Here is a 20,475-nt window from a genome sequence, read left to right on the forward strand (position 1 = left end):
TCTGGTTTCCACATGGTTCAGCTTATAGGGAACATTGACTTGAGGATGGAAGAAAGTGAGCTCAGATATTTATTCCCTTACCAATCTCCCTATGAGCTGCCTGATTCTCTCCACAAAAAGTTATGGCTTCTGATGGGTGGCTTTCTCCAGTGGTATCTCTTCCAGATACCACTGACCACTTATTGCTTTTGTCACAGGCCTGGAGTGTCAACAGTATCTCACTGTTACTAGCCTCAGGACACTGCATGACTAGAAGCATTCATGTTCCAGACAGGAAAATGGGGGATAAAACCTAAAAGGAGTCAAAGGGGGCACATACATCCCTCTCTCAATGGAGGTTCCTAGAAACTGCCACATGACACTTCTGCTCACATTTCATTGGCCACAACTTGCTTGCTTGGCCACAGCAAGCTGTAAGGCTGAGAAATGTTCTAGATAACCAAATGCCAAGCTAAAACTCTTACAAGCTAAGAATATCACTAGAGGATAGCAAGCAGTTTCTACCACCCATGCCATTTAAGTCTAGCCATTAAACATGCATTCAGTGTCACTCTGGACCACTCACTGTTCGGAGATATAGAGAAGACTGTTGCATGGCCCTAGTCAAATCCAATGCAGAAGAGATACCTTCCTCCAACAAATAACCCTCTTGGTCCCCATGCTAGGCAATAGGGATTCAAGAGTGCACAAGGCAATGTCCTTGCCTTCAGACCAATGTACCTCTGTTATAGCTTACAGTCAATTCAGGTGGCCCAGGGGAAATGTGGTGGGGAGTAGAAGAAGAGAACTGTTCTCTGAGGGAAGACACAAGTTCACCAAGTGGACAAGGAAGACACAGACCTTCTAGACTCAGAAGCAGTATGAGAAAGACACAAGGTATGAAAGTACAGTGTTTTAAGGGAGCAATGGAGTAGCAGAGATTCAGCGGAGAAGAGGCTCCATTTTGAGAGCCTAAAAGCATAACTTGCGTGGAAGAAAGTGGGTATAGAGGCTGGATGCATTCACAGTGGCCCAGCAAGGCAGGGACCTGTGTGCCATGCCCAGGCAATCTGATGAATCCCTCCACTTACCCTACCTCCCCAATCTCTTCCACTCTGTGTGCCATGGAGGGCTTCCAGGAAGTCACAAATGAATGCTAATATCTTATCAGGGAGTACATCAAGCTCAGGACCAAGTTTCAACTCTCAGGAAATTTACCAGAGATCTGAATCTTAGAATTTCATTATCCTTCTTGGCTTGAACAATCCAATGGAATTTGAGAAAACTTGATTGGGCTGATTTATTCCCAAGATTGGATGGAAAGGTAAGCAAGAGAGAAGAGGGGATCAGAGGACTCTCCTTCCCACTCAGTGTTTAGAATGGTTCCAAATGTCTTGTTTTGCAATAACAACAAGCATTTAAAATGGAAAATAGTATGTTCTCCCCATTCTGTCAGATATATCCTGATAAAGAAAAGGTAGAATGAAGCATTGCATATTTACATGAGGAGCTACTATGTGCCAGGCACTGTTCCAGGTGCTGGAGTCACTGGAGCAAGCAAGACAGAATCCTTGCTGTCCCAAAAGAGTTTATCTACTAACAGAAGGAAAGGGCTCTTTCATAGGCTTATTATCTAAAGCAGTTTCAGGTACTGATAAATTTCATGAAGAGTCCAAAGGAAGATAATATGGCAGAGTGACTGAAGACTAGTTAATTAGAGTTCTTTCTAAGAAGTGACATTGTAGGTGCACCTGAGTGGCTCAGTGGATTAGACCTCTGATGTCAACTCAGGTCATGATCTCACACTCCATGGGTTCAAGCCCCATGTCAAGCTCTGTGCTGACAGCTCAGAGCCTGAAGCCTGCTTCAGATTTTGTGTCTCCCTCTCTCTCTGCTCCTCCCCTGATCATGCTCTGTTTCTCTCTGTCTCTCTGTCTCAAAAGTAAATAAACATTAAGAAAAAAAAAAGAAGTGACATTTTAGTTAAGACCTTGTACTAGTTTCCTATTGCCGCTGTAAAAAATTACCAGAAACTGAGTAACTTAAAACAATGACATTGATTTATAATCTCTCAGTTCTGTAGGTCAGAAGTCCAACATGGGTGTCATTGGGCTAAAATCAAGTTATCAGCAGGGATCTAGGAGGAATCCAATACCTGGTCTTTTCTGGTGTTTAGAGGCTGCTGCATTCCTTAACTGTGGCCCTCTCTCTCTGACTCCAAGCCAGCACCTTCAAGTCTCTGATTCTGATACTCACTCTCCTATTTCTTCCCTACACTATAAAGACTTCTATGATTAAATAATCCAGGATAAATAATCCAGGATTATTTTCTCATCTCAAGATCTTAACCTCATCTGCCAACTCCCTTATGCCATGTAAGGTAATATATTCACAGCTTCCAAAGACCAAGGTGTGGGCATCCTTGGAGGTCATTTTTCAGCCTGTCATAGACCTAAGTGGTGAAACAAGGGCAGGCTTAGGGGCAAAATGCAGATCTTAAGAAAGATATTCCAAGCAGAAGAAAGTACCAGTGCAAAAGTCCTGGGATGGGAACCAATATAGCACTTTTAAGGGACAGAAATATGGAAATAAGGCCGTGTGTCTCTAAAGCCACATCTCCAGAGTCCAGCTTTCTCTGTTGTACTTTAGAAAGGAGGGTTGTCCTGTGGGCCTCTCTCATTTGAGAAATCAGACAGAGCAGAGCAAAACGTCTTGAGTCTGAAAACACAGCCAGTAGATATTTACAAGTAGATACACTCTTTGCAGCCCATCCCTGATACTTTGCCAAGTTTTTCAAAATCTTACACTCTATTTTTTAAAAAAAAGCACATGGATTAAGTGTTATTTGTAATATCTTTGCGACCTTTCATTGGAAGTACCCATCTTTTGATTTGACATGAGAACCCATCAACACTGATTTTTAAAGTACATTCCCATTTCTTATTCTTCTGGTAAGATATTCAGACAGCATCTACAGCTGGAGGAAGGTGGCCTATCAAGAATGAAATAGTATTTGAGAGAAAACAGCTGTTTCTTTTTCCACACAAATATGCAGTTTTTAACAGGAAAATAGTGAAGAAAAATAAATCACATTATACTCTACAAGTCTCACAGAATACATGTTTTTAATATCTCAGCCCAGCGGGATGGTTCAGGAGAAGGTCAAAACTTAACCTCTCCCAAGTTCGGTTTTTGTTGTTGCTCATCCTAACAGTAAAGACCGCAATATTCTTTCTCTTGAATCTGAAATCTTTCTTAATCTGGGAGTCTCTCCAGTTTTAGCGGACCTAAATATCAACTGAAATACAATGGTGCACATAGCCACGGCCATCATCAGGACACTGCTCTATATGGGTGTTATTACTATGTCACAAAGGTAGAACGGATATCAGGGGTCCCCCCAGAAGCTTCAGCCATACCCTGAAATCTGCTGTCATCTCCTGGCAGCTAAGTGGATGGTGTCAGGGACCAATAGGGGTCAACCAACACTGAACATTCAGATAGAGACCAAACAATTCATTACTGGTAGGTCAGGAAGTGATGGGCTGCTGGGGTCCCATCAATTTATTCTTTCCAAAGACAACTCTTAACTGCTTCTTTGTATGTTTATAATAAAGTATAGGATCATATCAAATCATAATATGTCATATCTGTTTTCCCTTGCCAATGGTTTACACGATCCACATTGTCAGACAATTCACAAGTTTCATGTTGCTCGGTACCCTGGGCAACCTTCCATGGCAGCAAGTCAGCATTTTTAAGTGCCCCATGCAGAATCACAGACTTCATGGTTTCTTTGTGGCTCACTGCTTGTGTCTAAAGAACAAAGTTACTGAAATGTGCCCAGACCGTGGTTTTCAAGAGAAAGGAATCCATTGTGTATGTCACTGACTTCATCCCAATGTATGACTTGGCTTTGGCAGTGAGTAGATTATTTCCCTTATCACATCATTTAAGATAATTAAAAGTCTTTCAAATGTCATCTTCTTTCCTCCCATGGCTTCTGAACAGAACCCACAAGACTTTCAAACTTGTCATCTCAACAAATATTCATATTGACAGCCTTGGTCAGGTGATTTCTCTAAGAGGGTAGGCTATAAAATGAGATCCGACTTGGAGCCATTACCATAAATTATGAAACAAAGGAGTTATCAGGCTTGTAAATTTACAAGAGCCTTGGAAAACAATGGTATGAATATCTTTTCATAAATCTTATAAAGTAATGATTTGCTTTTAGGGCCACATGAAAATAGAATGAATTTGTACTGTATCTGATGATTCCCTCTTCAAAGAGGTACATTTGCTTTCATATAAGGGACTAAATTAAGATAGCATCAAAATCACAAAAATGTGGTTTTGAAAAGTGGTAGGTCTAATGTGGAAAAAAAAGAAAAGAAAAAAGAGGGTGATTTTTCTCTTTGCTCTCATAAGCAAAGCAGCCTTCTGTCTGCCCTTTGTGATCCAAGGTGACAACCTAAATCTCCACGAAGACACGTCCCCAAGAATCCAGAATGACGGAACTTACATCAGTTTGGTTTGTCAGAGCCTGGCCTTGGAACTTTTTCATAACAAAATAAATAAATCACCGTCTTGGGATATGTCGTGCCCTCCTAAACAAGAAACATGTAACCTCCAACAACCCCTTTTTCTTGCTAGCCCCCCTAAGCGGACCATTTCCTAAGATATATGATATGTGGGCTTTATTAGTAAGCAGACTTGTTTTGTTATATTTCATTTTATAACAGCTTTATTGAGATATAATTCATATACCATACAAATCACCCATACTTGGGTTTTAATTCAAGTTTTTCAAGTTTACTAGGCCTTAGTCTTTTTATCTGTAATGTGGGAATAATATTAGTAAGACTTCACTGACAGGTTCTGCAAATTAAATGCATTTCCACAGATAGTGAAAATCTTAATCTTGTTGATTTTTGGTAATCTTAGGTACCAAATTTAGCTTGGTTCACTACCTTATCACTTCTCCTGATTAAAAACTGACTCAGTGAAAGAACTGGCCCCTCCCCCACCAAAGAACAGAGCTGGGTTTCCTGGGGGCCCTTGTGATCTCATGCCTACTTTGCACCCACTGGTGCTACTGCTGTGGAGATGTCTCCTTTCTCTTGGGATGAGCGGTGCAAGGAGATGGGGGCTTCAGGGATCTTGGTGGACCCCTCTGCCATCTGGGGCCCCAGAAGCCACTTCCTATCACCTCTGCTGGCCTACACATGTTTCGTGGAGCAGGGGCAGCTGTAGGCCTTCAGCTCTCAAAAGGCCCAGGGCTGAGAAGGAAAAATGGAACAGCTCAAGCAGGTGGATGTGTCTAATGAGTCCCCATAACCACGTGGTATTCCACATTAACATATTTCCCTGGGAATCTAATCTTACCTTGTCACCACACACACACACACACACACACACACCCTTTGTTTCTTTCTCTGGGTGCAGATTCTTACTTATTTTACTCTCTTGGATGATGAAATCTGAAGGGTCGCCTAATTTTAGGTTACAACTAAAGAACTAAAGAAGAACAAGAAATGCATTCTTCCTTCTTGCTTCCCTTCTTTGCTCTATGATACCCTATATCTAAAGTGTTTTCTTGTATGGGATGTTATGGGTTAAATATTACACCCCTTCCAAAATGTACACATTAGGAGTGCCTGGGTGGCTCAGTCGGTTAAGCCTCCGGCTTCGGCTCAGGTCAACTCTCAATTCATGGGTTCGAGCCCCGCATCGGGCTCTGTGCTGACAGCTAGCTCAGAGCCTGGAGCCTGCTTTCGGTTCTGTGTCTCCTTCTCTCTCTGCTCCTCCCCCTCTCATGCTCTGCTCTCTCTGTATCAAAAATAAATAAAACATTTTTTAAAAATGTACACATTAAAGTCCTAGCTCCCAGGACCTTAGAATGTGACCTTATTCAAAAATAGGGTCTTTGCAATGTAATTAGTTGAGATGAGGTCATACCGTTAGAGTGGGCCCCTAGTCCAGTATAACTGGCATCCTTTTGAAAGAGGAAATTTGGACACAAAACACACACTAGGAGATAAAAGCAAGATCAGAGTGGGGCCCCGGGGCAGCTCAGTTGGTCAAGCGTCCATCTTCGGCCCGGGTCATGATCTCATGGTTCATGGGTTCGAGCCCCATGTCAGGCTCTGTGCTGACAGCTAGCTCAGAGCCTGGAGCCTGTTTCAGACTCTGTGTCTCCATCTCTCTCTCTGTTCCTCCCCTGCTCATGATGTCTCTCTCTCTCAAAAATAAGTAAAACGTTTAAAAAATTTTTTAAAACAAGATCAGGGTGATGATGCTACAAGCCACAGAACACCAAAGACCATCATAAAACTACCAAAAGCTAGGAGAGAGGCCTGGAACAGGCCTCAGAGCCCTCAGGAGGAATCTACTTCTAGAAGTCCAAGAAATCTAAACTGATGTTTAAGCAGCCCAGTTTTTGGAACTTTGTTACAGTAGCCCAAGGAACCTAACACACAGGACGTATTGTGTTGTCTTTCCAGCCCACCACTGTTCTGGAAAATCTCCCTCCCTCCCCATCTACCATAGCAGCAGGCATGTTGAACAACATGACTCTGACCTTGGCTCAATGGAAGCTGAAGAACATAAAACTGGACAGGCGCCAACAACCTTGCTCACTACACAACAACAACAAGCCAGACGGCCACAAGACAAAGCTGGCACCCGGGGCAGCAGAGGTGAGGCTGGGAGGGGACTGGCATACTTCCAGCCTTGGCTCCACTGGCGTCCGGAGCCCAGCTGTATTGGGACCTGGCTGTGACTTGAGGTCCACAACACTGACCAGCCAGGAGATTCCTTTCTGCTCATGTTGTATACAAGGTTTGTGGCACTTGCAACTCAGCCGTCTAGTTAATATAATCTCCAAGACATACACACTCTTACTGTAAAAGTAAGTGGACCACTACTGCTCTACGGGACTGTGTTCTCACCAATATGAATGCAGGATCCAGAAAAGAGCGTTAATGGAAATGAAACATGATGAAACCTAAGTTTAGTTGAAACACTCTTTCTTTGGTAAAATTTTAAGTCACCAGAAAGAGCAAGAAATGATTCATTTCTTTTAAATGAAAACCAAAGATAATTCAGTAGCAAGCAACTTTTATCTTTCATTAGCACATTGGAACGCTTGTTAACTTACAGCCAAGTCCCGTCATTAATTAATAGTCACTTTGCAGAGCTGATTGGGATGTCTGAAAAGTTGGAGTCGTTTCAACTATTTATTATGTTTTTGTTAGCTTTATTTTCAAAAAATTTACTAGTCCTGTGATACATTTCAAATGCCTGGCATTTTGCCTGAGAAAATGTTTGCTATTTAGTATATTAACAATGAGGACTTTTCCTGTCTGCCCATTACTACATTTCATAAAATCTAAGAAAATAATTACTTAGTTTTCATTTTGATTTACACACATCTTAATGCTTCTAATATATCTAAAGATGTAATCTAAAAGGCTAGTAGCTGAGGCGCCTGGGTTGGTTAAGCGTCCAACTTCGGCTCAGGTCATGATCTCATGGTTCACGGGTTTGAGCCCCATGGGTGCTGACAGCTCAGAGCCTGGAGCCTGTCTTCAGATTCTGTGTCTCCCTCTCTCTCTGACCCTCCCCTGCTCACATTCTCTCTCTCTCTCAAAAATAAATAAAACATTTAAAAATATTTAAAAAACAAAAAATAAAAAATAAAAGGCTACTAGCTTTCTGTCAGAAACAGTGAAGCAAGTGAAATTTGATGCTGGAGATTAGGAAATAAATTCAGCAATTTTTATGCTATTTTGAATGCTTATCGAGGAATATATTAGTTTTCTGTTGCTGCATGAAAGTGAACTCCAGAACTTAATGGCTAAAAACAGCAATAAATGTTTATCTCTCCCGGATTTTGGAGTCAGGAGTTTGAGAGTGGCTTTCATGGGTAGTTCTGGGTCCAAGTTTTGCCTGAGGTTACTGTCAAGGTATTGGCCAGAGTTATGACCACCTGAAGATATGACTGGGACAGGGACAGTCCGTAGCAAGGGGGCTTACTCGTCTGGCTGGTAAATTGATAGTGGCTGTGGGCAGGGGGCCTCAGTCCTCCAGCACCCTCCTTAGAGTGCTGCTTAAGTGCCTTAATGACGTGACAGCTGGCTTCGCCCAGAGTCAGTAATCCAAGAGAGAGCAAGGTTAAGAAGCTATAATTTTTTGATGACCACATCTTAGATGCCATGCTCTGTCATTTTGACAATATCCTAGTGATTACATGAGTCAGCCCTCTTCAAAGCGGGAGGGTAAGAATATGGGGAGGGAAAAATCATTTGGAGCCTTCAACCATCTAGGAGGCTTCCCGTTCATTTATATGGGAAGAGAAAATTCTATGTAAGAGTATAGAAAATACTTTACAAAATGAATGCACTTAAGAAAATATTGTAAGAACTTAACTATAGAATCAGAGAATTCTAGAATCAGATAGAAACTTGGAGGGGCCCCTGGGTGGCTCAGTCGGTTAAACCTCCGGCTTCGGCTCAGGTCAGATCTCACGTTTGTGTGTTCGAGCCCCGCATCAGGCTCTGTCCTGCCAGCTCGCTCAGAGCCTAGAGCCTGCTTCCTGTTCTGTGTCTCCTTCTCTCTCTTCCCCTCCCCTTCTGTGTCAAAAATAAATAAAAACATTAAAAAAAAAAAAAAGAAAGAAACTTGGAGGGCTCCTGGGTGGCTTAGTTGGTTAGGCATCTGACTTCGGCTCAGGTCATGATCTCACAGTTTGTGGGTTTGAGTCCCACATGGGGCTCTTTGCTGACAGCTCAGAGCCTGGAGCCTGCTTCAGATTCTGTGTCTCCTTCTCTCTCTGCCCCTCCTCCACTCAAGCTCTTTCTCTCTCTCTCAAAACTGAATAAACGTTAAAAAATTTAAGGAAAAAAAAGAAAGAAACTTGGATACCTTCCAGTATAACTAGATCATGGAGACTGAGACCCAGAAAGCTGATAATACTTTTGTAACCTAACGAAGCAAATCAGTGACTAAAATAGGATTAAATCCTCTTTACTCCTAGCCAGGGCTTATGGTGAAGAACCTGGCCTCAAGGCCAACCTCCACTCGGCCTCCTTCTATTGTGCATTGTTCCCACAGAGGCTGGAATACCTGACAGGATTTAGGCTCAGGCAGTTCGAGGGCTGACGTGAGATGTGGAAATCAGAGGTGACGGAGGGAATGGGCTGCTGCAAGTTGGTTTCTTCCTGTTGGCAGAGGTGGCAGCTGAGGAGTCACACTGGTCTGTGGCAGAGGCGGCAGAGGTCCTGGTCACCAGCATGGCGAGAGCCAGAGGCCCCGCTCACAGGGGTTGGTTTGCAGTAGGCAGATGGGACATGGCTTTACGGCTTGCACCAATGGTTTCCTGATCTCTAAAGGGCAAAAAAGCTAACATATTCCTGGAGTGAACAATGTGAGTGGGGACCGCCTCAGTCAGGAAGGTAGGCAATGAAGGGGTCAGCAGCTGCCCTGGAAGACTGTTTCTCTGAGTAGTCCTTGGAGCTGTGCCTGGATTCCAAGCCCAGAGCCATTATTTCAGTCCTTCCAACGATTTTGTAAGTACCTGATTCCCTGTATTAAATCCAGTTTGCCTAAAATAGAGCAGTGCCTGTTATCTGCAGCTAAATTCTATTCCCGAGCATGTTCATGCATAAGGAGAAAGGCAGCCTCATGTATGGATAGGCCTTCAGCCGGATCTCACTGTTGTTAGGAAATAGCCTCGCACTTACCGACGGGCCATCGTGTCATCCCGTTGAACGTGAACGATTTCTCAGAACCTCAGCCTCAGACCAGATCACTCTGCTGACTGTGGCAGGTCAAGGCATAAACAAGACCACTCTGTATCAAGTCTGAATACAGACAAAACCATGAGCATTGTCCAAATCAGAAAAATGACAAAAACACCCCCCAGTCTTGCTTATCTGAGAGACTGCTATCTCTTTACTAATGAAAACCTTTGCCTTCCCTCCTTCCAGGTCAGATTTATTAAGATGCTCATAGACTTGCCCCTCTTCCTGACAGCATCCAATGCAGACACAAGTCCTGTTTCCTTTACCCCTCCCCCAGACACAAACCCAAATCCTGCAATCTCTTTTTCACTCCCTCTTACGGGGGTGTGGTTTGCTTCCCTGTGGCAAGTAATGAACCCAACACATGAGTCCCTGCGGACCTTTAGCTGAAAGGCACTGACATACATAATATCCTTTGAAAACCGCATGCCATTCAAGTGGTGTGGACTATTTAATACCAGTTACTTTCTGTGAATAAATGAACTATGCAGTAGAGAATTAATATTCATATTCTCACCTTCTTAATAAAAGCCAAAAAATGCCATAGTAGCAGGTTTGTGTCACCAAGAGCACAGCAATCATAGGTATCAAATGATAAAAAGAAAATCATAAAAGAAATGATAAGCAGCACAGAAGATGACTGAAAATTAGGGAAAGCAGTTATATAGTGAATTGGTTAATAAGACAATTACTGAATACCCACTATATGCCAGACGGTTATTTGCATATGTCATTGGCTTCATCATCACAATCTTACTGCATATAGGAATTTTAATTCCCATTCTATGATGAGAAAAACAGGCTCTGGAGCCCAGTGACCTACTTGGCAAGTGGTGATGAAGGTATCCAAACTCAAGTTGCTAAAGATTATGTGTTTCCACCGCAGAAACAAGAGATAATATGGACATTTCTGAATGAAAACAAAACACCATTTTTTTCCTCAGTATTAGGTCTCTGGTTTGGTGTTAATTGTCAGAATAAGGAAGCAGCTGAGCAGCAAACATTTAATGGGTACCTACTAAGAAGAAATGTTTCAAGAAAGTTACGTGTCGAGGTGACTGGGTGGCTCAGTTGGTTGAGCATCTGGCTTTGGCTCAGGTCATGATCTCACGGTTTGTGGGTTTGAGCCCCGCATCGGGCTCTATGCTGACAGCTAGCTCATGAGCCTGGAGCCTGTCTTCGGATTCTGTGTCTCCCTCAATCTCTGACCATCCCCTGCTCATGCTCTCTATCTCTCAAAAATAAATAAAACATTAAAAAAAGAAAATTATGTGTTGAAAATGCTTGTGGCAAACATAACTATGGCAAAGATGCTTGCGGCGAAAGTACCTAGAACCATTGCCAGACCTAAAGCATTTTTCTGAGGGCCCAAAGTCCTATTAATGGCATTGATGCCACTCTGGCCCTGAGCCAGCCACTCAGTGCACTTAGATTTGTTCAACAGGCCAGCTGGAGGCAGGTGTTGTATCAGAAATATGACAGGCCACACAAGGCACTGATTTAAGCTAAGCACCTCCAAGGAGCACGACTTCCTGTGACACCAGCAGAGCAAATGGCCTGTGTCCAGATAGCCTCATGGTGAGGAGGGGTGAACTGAGCTGACACCAACCAGCACCACTTCCCCAGGCCCCCACCCGGCCTCCAAGTCACAGAACCCCCCCTCTGCTGGGAATAGCCAAAGGGAAAGTTAACCCAAAGAGTCTGAGAGGCTTTTGTTCTATTGCGAATATTAATGTGGTGGATTCACAAACATATTTTTAAAGATACATTGCCTTTTTCTGACTTCTCTGCCTCACCTTTGTCCCAAATAACGTTCAATGGCAAATGCCATTCAGAGTCCTAGCTTGAACTCCATAGTGGCCGTGTCAAAGAAATCCAGCAAGTGCTCAAAGGGCCCCTAAGGGTAGCGAAGGGATCAGTGCTCCTAAATGCCGTAGGCACATGTGCTGGGACCACTCTTTCCCAAGTTATAGTATGAGAGATGGAGTGAGGAAGGGAAGGGAGGGTGGAAGGGCATGAAATAGACTCAATGACAGGCTTCCTAGACCTGGAAAACTTACAGATAATGGGGAGAAGGATGCACTACATCCCTAAGTCCACAAAGATGCTTAAATGCAGAGTAAAATATACCTCCGATAGGCTCATGAAACAGAACAAGGGCATTAGGGAAAAACTAAGGAAATCTGAATGAAGTATGGATTTTAAGTAATAATAATGCATTAACATTGGTTCCTTAATTGTCACAAACGTAGCTTACTAATGTAAAATGTTAGTAACAGAGAAATTTGTGTTAGGAATACAGAAATTCTCTGTTCTATCTTTCTGATATTCTTTATGTTTCAAACTGTTCCAAAATAAGGAGTTTATTCAATATATGTTTATTCAATATATATAATATTACATATATTTCATACAGTATATACATCATAGCATTTTATGTGTACATATATATATATATATATATGCACTAGACTTGCTTCAAAATAATCTATGGGACATGGGGGTTACTGATGGGAATATAGAGAAAATGAGATTGGTTATGACTTAATAATTGTTAGAATTATGTTGCAGGTGGATACATGGATGGGTATATATTACCTCTTCTAGTTTCTTACATAGTAGAAAGTAGAATTCTAGAATCCATATGGAACTCTAGAATCCATGCAAATTCTAGAATCCATAGTAAAAAGTTCAAATATATATGCCATCACTAAATTGAGAACTGAGAAGAAAATATCTATTTGTCTATCTACAATTGAAATAGTGCTTGCAAGAGATTTGTCTTTATCAGCAACCAGTAAAAACAATTCAAGTCTAAGGCACACTTTGCAGCTGAAGAGAAGCAGGTGGTATTGGTGCTAAAAAGTGTAGGCTTCCCATCGTAAAGGGCAAGTCAATGGTATTGACATGTGTCAAAGGATGTGCTTTAGTGGTGCTCTTTCCAGCATTGTGTTAGGCTAAGCCACCACCCCCACCATACCCTATGATCAATGGCAGACACTGGCTTCTCCTGATGGGTCAGAACCCTTTGGAAGCCTTGAAAGGACATTTTTCTCTGTGTGATGTGAAAAGAGGCAGCTCGAGCTCTAGTTCGAGCTAACGGAAGCCTTCTAAGTCATCTGAAACATGATGCCTGATGTGCTCCCTTGCACTTTGCCCACCACACCCCTCCCTGCTGCTGACACAGGGCCTGACCAGATGGTAGCCATTAGTAAGAGAGCACCTAGCATTCTTCTTCTGAGAGCCACCCATGAGGCTCCTCTTCCTCCTGCATCCCTCTTAAGGGAAGGATACCTGCATCCATCCAGGCTCCCAAGTGGGAGGCTTGGGAGCCATTCATCCCTCACACCTCCAGCTCCTTAATCTTCTAGAGTCCAATCAGCCTCCAAGTGCTGCACAGTCCACCATCTTCCTTTCTCTCAACTCTATTCTCACCTGTCCATCCTGCTGCCCACTGAAAGTTCAAAATCTCATTCTCCACCTTCTGGGTGATTTTGATGTTCTCCCACAAAGCCCACTCCTGTTTGCAACCCCTGCCATCCACTTCAGCACTGCCACAAAGATGAGGAATGTGATTACCTCTCTCATTTCCTGGGAACCCCCTCAACATTGCCCCACAGGCTCCAGGATGAAGAGTTTGCCTCTGAGTTGGGAACACAAGGTTGTCGAGAGTCAGGCCTGTCTACTCCTCCTTTTCTTTAGGTCCCATTCCTCCAAGTTGACCTGTCTGTAGTTGAATGTGCCAGCGGATCGCTTCCTCCCAGCATGTCTCTCAGTGAACACCTTCCAGTTTTTCAAGACTGAGTTCAAGCATCACTCTTTAAAGAAAACTGTCCTGGGCACCTGGGAGGTTCATCTGTTAAGCATCTAACTTTGGCTCAGGTCATGATCTTACAGTTCTTGTGAGTTTGAGTCTCACATTGGATGAACTCAAGCCTTGCTTCTTTGGGTAAGGTCCTCTTCTGTCTGTCTGTCTGTCTGTCTGTCTGTCTGTCTCTCTTTCTCTCTCTCTCTCTCTCTCTGCCTCTCACTCATATTTTCTGAAAGAAGGAAAGAAGGAAAGAAAGGAAGGAAGGAAGGAAGGAAGGAAGGAAGGAAGGAAGGAAGGAAGAAAGAAAGAAAGAAAGAAAGAAAGAAAGAAAGAAAGAAAGAAAGAAAGAAAGAAAGAAAAAAGAAAGAAAGAAAAGGGAAGGGAAGGGAAGGGAAGAAAGAAATCTGTCCTGGTCAGAACCTGCCACAGAGGTAAGTGTGGGGTACATTCATCCCACCGGATTCTGTGTTCTGGTGTAGGAACTACATGAGCCCAGAGGATGAGGCTCGAATTTATGAAACGGCACAGAATGGGCTAGCTGCAAGCCTCCTGCCCAAATGGAATCTACTACTGCCTCTTTCGTATCCCCACTGTACCCCATACATGTCAGTAGCCACTTATTGAACTTGAAGTTTGCTGGCAGGAGATGAGATGGAGATTTGAACCCATAGCCCTCTCAGGTCAATGTCATCACTTTTCTGCCTTGTTACTGACACACCTAGCACAGAACCTGGCACATACTGGGCACTTAATAAATGATTATTGAGTAGATGAAGCCACAAATGATACACTAGTTTCGAGCACAGTATTGTTATATATTATGAGCATATTTATTTAAGGCATGGTTTGCAGACAAGCCGTGTGTTGGAACATGAGAAGTTCACATCTGACAGAGCACGATATGGTTCAGTGGAGCCACATTGGTAAATCTCCGGCCCATGACTAATAATCTTAAGATGCTCATTAAAGGCATCCTCAGAAAGAGGCAGAGGCCACTGCTTGGAACGACCAGTCCCCGGTTCTCAGCAGCAGAGCTGCTCACAACATGAGGCCTGCTGAAAACAAGTTGTGGTTTCCTCCTGTGTTTGGATTTCTGTGCAGGGAAGGGCACTTCCTCTCGCATGTGTGAGAGCCAAATCACACTTTCTGGTGGGGAGGATTGTGGCTGTACAGCTCGTGTTGGACACATGAAAAGGTGTTAGCATCCTATAACTGGCTGAACGCAGAGCTTGGAGTATGAACTTCCATGGCAGGCCACCAGGGATTGGGCTTTGCTTTGGCTGCATCGTTTTTTGCTGGGGTTGCAATATGAGGGAGCCCTTGTTGATCTGTGTATAGTCTATTATGCTTGGCCATGCCTTCCAGTCAGCACTCTTTGGACACTTGCTAACTCGTGAATTCTTCAGAAGAGAGAATACAAAAAGATCTCAATCTCTCCTTAACTTCTTCTCATTGCAGGTAATGAAGGGCATTGGGAAACAGTGAGCTGTGGTCCCAGGCACTGTCTAGAGAAGTAGACAGAACACGAATTTGAGGCAAGCTGAGTTTTTGTGTGTTTCACTTCCATGATGGTATTCACCAACAGGGCTATTTCGGTCTATTTTAAGGAAGAAGAAAATCAGACCCTAGAAGACCATGTCGGGGGGGGGGGGGGTAAGATTAAAGCCATAGCTCTTGAAGAAAGAAATAAGAACTTGGGTTTTGTTAGAAATGATGTTCTTATCCCCAATACTTTCAAAGCCATACAAATTAGGAGAAAAAAATCTTTCTGGGGTTTTTGCACACACAGGGCATTTATCCTTTTCCTGTTTCTTACTTTGGCATTTTCTTTCTTCAAGTACTAAAGCCAGTAAGGGTTCTTTAAATGGAAAGAAAAAAATTATTAATGAATGCCAGAAAACAGTTTCCCAGCCAGCCAGCCAAACCACAAATATCCAGAAATGTGATTTCATTTTTAATAATATAATGAACTGGAGAATATCAAATAGAAATATAAAGAGAAAGAGAAAAATGCATTCTAAACATCTATCAAAGTGATTTCCAGCTTCAGATTAGAGAAGACAGATGAACAGAAACAGCTAATCAATGATGAAATTCAAAACGCAGTGTTAACAAAATTGCGACGATATTAGTGATTAATGAACTCTAGCCCCTCCCATAGGCTTAGTCAGTCACTTACTCTGAGTCCCTTGACATTCTCTCCCTGCAGAGTATCTGCATTTTCCTCATCCGTAAGGTGAACCACGGAGCATACATTATAAACTAAGAGACTAACGATAGCAGAGAGTAAAGACAGACATTAGTGCTGGAACCTGTGTTTTCTAAGTACCGACTCTTCCTGCGGGGAGGCCCTAAGGCTAACTTAAGCTCATAAAAATCGTCTTCTGCATCCCTGAAGCTGGGGAAAGATGCAAGACAACGTGAAACTACACAGGTGACATCTCTTCAAGAAGTTTTCTCTAACTTGCTCCATAGCCCAGGAGGGAAGGCTTGGACTCCTCATCTGTTTTCCCCAAACACCTAGGCATATCTCTTGCTGCTTTTAAACAGGTTATCATAATACAGTGCCTTATGGTCATGAACTTGAAAGCCTGGTATTTTTACCCCTCTGGTACCAAGTATAGAGGCTGAAACATGGATTAAGCAATTTACATGAAAGGTTTCTTTCTTTGTATCTAAAGAACTCGGGTCCGTTTAGTTGTTTTACCCTCTGGCTGTATAATTTCTATCATTTTTTAGTACCAACATATAGAATGCATTATTCTTTAGGGCATATCAATTAACAATTTTATAAACAGAAAAACAGGTACCGATACTAACTACATCTAGACCAGTGTCTCTCCAACTTTTTTTGTACAGGAAAAGCATGTGGCAGATCTTGTTAAGGTGCAGATTCTGATTCAGTTGACCTGGAGAGGGGCCTGAGATTCTTCTTTTCTAACAAGCTCCCAGGTGATGCCAGCAACGGTCCACCAAACAGCAGTGACTTGAGCCAGACGGGGCTCAACGTTCTCTCCGGACAGTAAAGGTCGGAGATGAGCAGTGTAAGGCTACTTTGGATCTGTTCTGCCCAGATTTTTTTCTATCGTTCTGCTTTACTTTCCTTGGCATGTTTTACTCCTCTTATCCCAAGATGGCAGCTGCCAATACTACAGTCAGGAGAGAAGAGGAAGCACCAAGGACAAATGGGTACAAGGCTGGGTTAGCCCCTTCTCAGGACACTTTCAGGAAGATCGCCACTTAATAACTTTCACTGTGTGGGAAAAATTCACTTCTCCTCCCTGTGTTTCTCCTTTTCTCTTACACAACTACCACACTTGTGGCACTTCTGACACAGGCTGTGTGAGGGGTTTTTTTTGTTTTTTTTCCCCCACACCAAGCAATTCTTTGGGACACCAGTTGGGTGTCCTACAATTCAACCTCAATTCTGACACTATACCTGGAGAGAACCTCAGATGGCACAGGCTAAGGGCTCGGTCCCACAAGACTGCCCCTCCCCACTTCAGATCCCAGTCCCAAAGCCAGGTTGTCACCTGTGCTTCTGCCTATTTATAAATCAGAGACTCCCACAGCTCCCTCCTGAAGACTGAATAATTTGCTAGAGTGGCTCACAGAACTCAGAAAACCAGTTTACTCATTAGATTACTGGTTTACTACAAAGGATATTACTCAGAAACAGCCAGAGAGAAGACATGCACAGGCCGAGACCTGGGGAGTGAGGCTTGGAGTTTCCATACCCTCTTGGAGCTTGCCACTCTGCTAGAAACTCCACATGCTCACCAACCAGAAATTCTCCAAATCTCATCCTTTCTGGGTTTTTATAGAGGCCTCATTCCATAGGCATAATTGAGTAAAGCATTGTCCGCTGTTGATCAATACAACTTCCCACCCCCTCCCTCCCCAGAGGCCAGGGGGTGGGACTGCAAGTCCCAACCCTCCAATCACACGGTCAAGTCTCTGGAAACCAGCCCCCATCTCTAGGTGCAGTCCCAAAGTCACCTGCTAGCATAGACTTGGGTTATGAATACCAAGACAGTTTAATCACTTTCATCACTTACGAAATTTTAAGAGAGCCAGAAATGAGGATGGAAACCAAATACACAGTTTATTATAAATCACAATATCACATTTACTTATATCTCATTGGACTAAACCTAATCACCCATCTAAAGGAAGGCTTGAAAATGGGGTTTTCCAGTTGGGTACATTGCTGATAACATTGAATCGAGGTTCTCTTCATCAGGAAGAAGGGAAAATGGATGACATGACCGCAGTCTCTATGATGAGACAGATGAGATTATCTTGGATCCCCTGCTAGTTAACCATGGCCTTAACCTCCAGACTGTGTCCAGTTCCTGAAGCGCCCATGTTGTTACCCTGTTCAAGCACACATATAAAGTCACCGATCTTTGTTGTTTCTTGAGACTTACAAGTTCCCTGACTTTCCTTCTTGACTAAAGCCATCATCACATGTGGCTCCAAAACTTAAAGAAAGTTGAGGGGAACCAGCTCATCATACCCTTGCTACTGCCTCTTTAGAATAACATTACTGATCAATTCTCAGTTTGATTCAGGCTTGATTTGTATCCGTGGTTCTCAGATGTCAGGGAAACACTGTTAGTGTGACATGAGCCCAGAGCCTGGCTCAAGGACGCTCTCAGGTCCTCTGGCTTATTGTCCTTGAGGATATGGCTTATAAATAATGGAGTGAGTCCAAAGGGGATGTGCTGTTTTCCCTGCTCGGTGCCAACTCTGTTTATTTCTTGAGTGCCAGTGGAGTCACCCAAGGTGAAGAAACAAACCCAGCCCATTGATTTCTGCCCGAGCAATCACATTCTTTTCCTGGCTCTTTGCCCAAAACTACCAGGGAGCAGGAAGAGGCCGAGAAGCAATATCCATTCCTGAGAGGGAGGCTTCGTGGGTAATTAAAGTGATGGCACTTGTCAGTGGCTCACAGGCAATAATAGAGGACCCAGGTGGGGTGCCTGTCCTGTGCCCTGAGTCACAATGTGAAAGACAGTGCAAAGCTCAAATGAGAAATATGCAAGAGAAAGGCCATTACTTGTTTTCCTTCCCTTACTATCTCAAGGAGTTATCTCTCCAAAATTATAATTTGAAACAATAAAAACATTTCAGGAGTGTCTGGGTGGCTCAGTCAGTTAAGCGTCTGACTTTGGCTCAGGTCATGATCTCATGGTTTGTGGGTTCGAGCTCTGTGTAGGGCTCTGTGCTGACCGCTAGCTCAGAGCCAGGAGCCTGTCTTCAGATTCTGTGTCTCCCTCTCTCTCTGACCCTCCCCTGCTCACGCTGTCTCTCTCTCTCTCTTTCTCAAAAATAAATTAAAACATTAAAAAAAAAATTTAAATAATAATAAAAACATATTAGGATGGTAATTAACTAGAGTGTGTCCACCTACTATTCAAAGAACTTTATTTGTTGAAAATAATTTATATAAGCCAACCAAAAATATATTTTTAAAAATAAATGTAATATGATCTATCTGTTCAACCATCAGATTTTTGATACATAGTAATACCTTATTATATATAATAATATATCAGAATACTACAGTAATTGTGAGCAAGGTAGCTGGTATGCAGTACATACCTGTGGAAGGACCCACCTGCATGGCCCTGACCTGATGCTGGTGAGGAACAAGGTGGTGTTGAACCCCTGGGTAAAATCCCATGACACTGTGGGTGCACATTGTGCTCCTGGAACTGCTTTTTATTCCTGCCTGATATTGTGTTTTTTTTTTTTAATCAGCCTGATTTTAATGGACAGATTTCCACCCCACACCATCTTAGGGGGGACTGTGGGAGAACTCTCTTTTGGGCTGCCACCACAAGTTCCTTTCTGTCATTATGACAGTCAAGGAGAAGCCGGGAGACTCTCTGAATCCTTCTTTAAGTTCATCCAGACAGCATCCTGCTGAGAGGATTTTTTTATGTGTTACCTTATCAGGATTGTTCAGGGCCATACTGGACCTCCTAGAGGGCCAGTCCCAAGACGGGAGAAGCAATATCTGCTGACAGGGGTGATCCTCCTTCTACCAAGGCCAAAGAGGTACTTGAGGTTAGGCTTCTCTGACTTTTGCTCATCCTGCCAGGGGACAATATGTTGGAGACAGTATTGAATTGAGGTGCTAAAAATTATGAGGTCCATATTCACCCTATTCCCAGTCTTGTTCACTTTTTTTTAAGCTTATTTCTTTTATTCTGAGACAGAGAGAAAAAGCATGAGTGGAGGAGGAGCAGAGAGAGAGGAGAGAGGCAAAATCCCAAGCAGACTCCACACAGTGTAGAGCCCAACACGAGGCTCCAACTCACAAACCATGAGATCATGACCTGAGCCAAAGTTGGATGCTCAACCAACTGAGCACGTCATTTCCATTCACTTTCAAGAGGTATTTCCAATTGGATCCCCTACAGGACTCTGCCAAAGGAGCATCATCTCCATTAGCCACAGGAAGTGATGACTCTCTCAACCATCCCTCAATGATTGCCCAACTCAACTTTGCCTTCACATAACCTCCTTAGTCAGCCCCAGCACTCAACTCCAAGAGGACCTCCAGAAGGCCTGCAGACCACTTCTCTTCTGGGAGTGACTAAGCAGAGTTTAATCAGACCCAAATGAGCTTCATTTCTTGGATAGAATGCTTGTCCCCACAGTTTCCAGAATAGACCTGAGGCCATAGGGCCCAAGTTGAAATCTACTACTTTGGTAGTGAAAATATCTCTGATCCTCATTATTCTCATCTTAAAAACAGAGATGAAAAATAGTCCTCACTTCCTAGGATTGTTTAAAGGTTAACAGAGCTAGAATGTGCTATATAGTTAGACCATACCTGACACATAGTAAGCCATTAATAAGTATTAG

The sequence above is a fragment of the Suricata suricatta genome, chromosome 6 (assembly GCF_006229205.1).
Source record: "Suricata suricatta isolate VVHF042 chromosome 6, meerkat_22Aug2017_6uvM2_HiC, whole genome shotgun sequence".
NCBI classification, from domain to species: Eukaryota; Metazoa; Chordata; class Mammalia; order Carnivora; family Herpestidae; genus Suricata; species Suricata suricatta.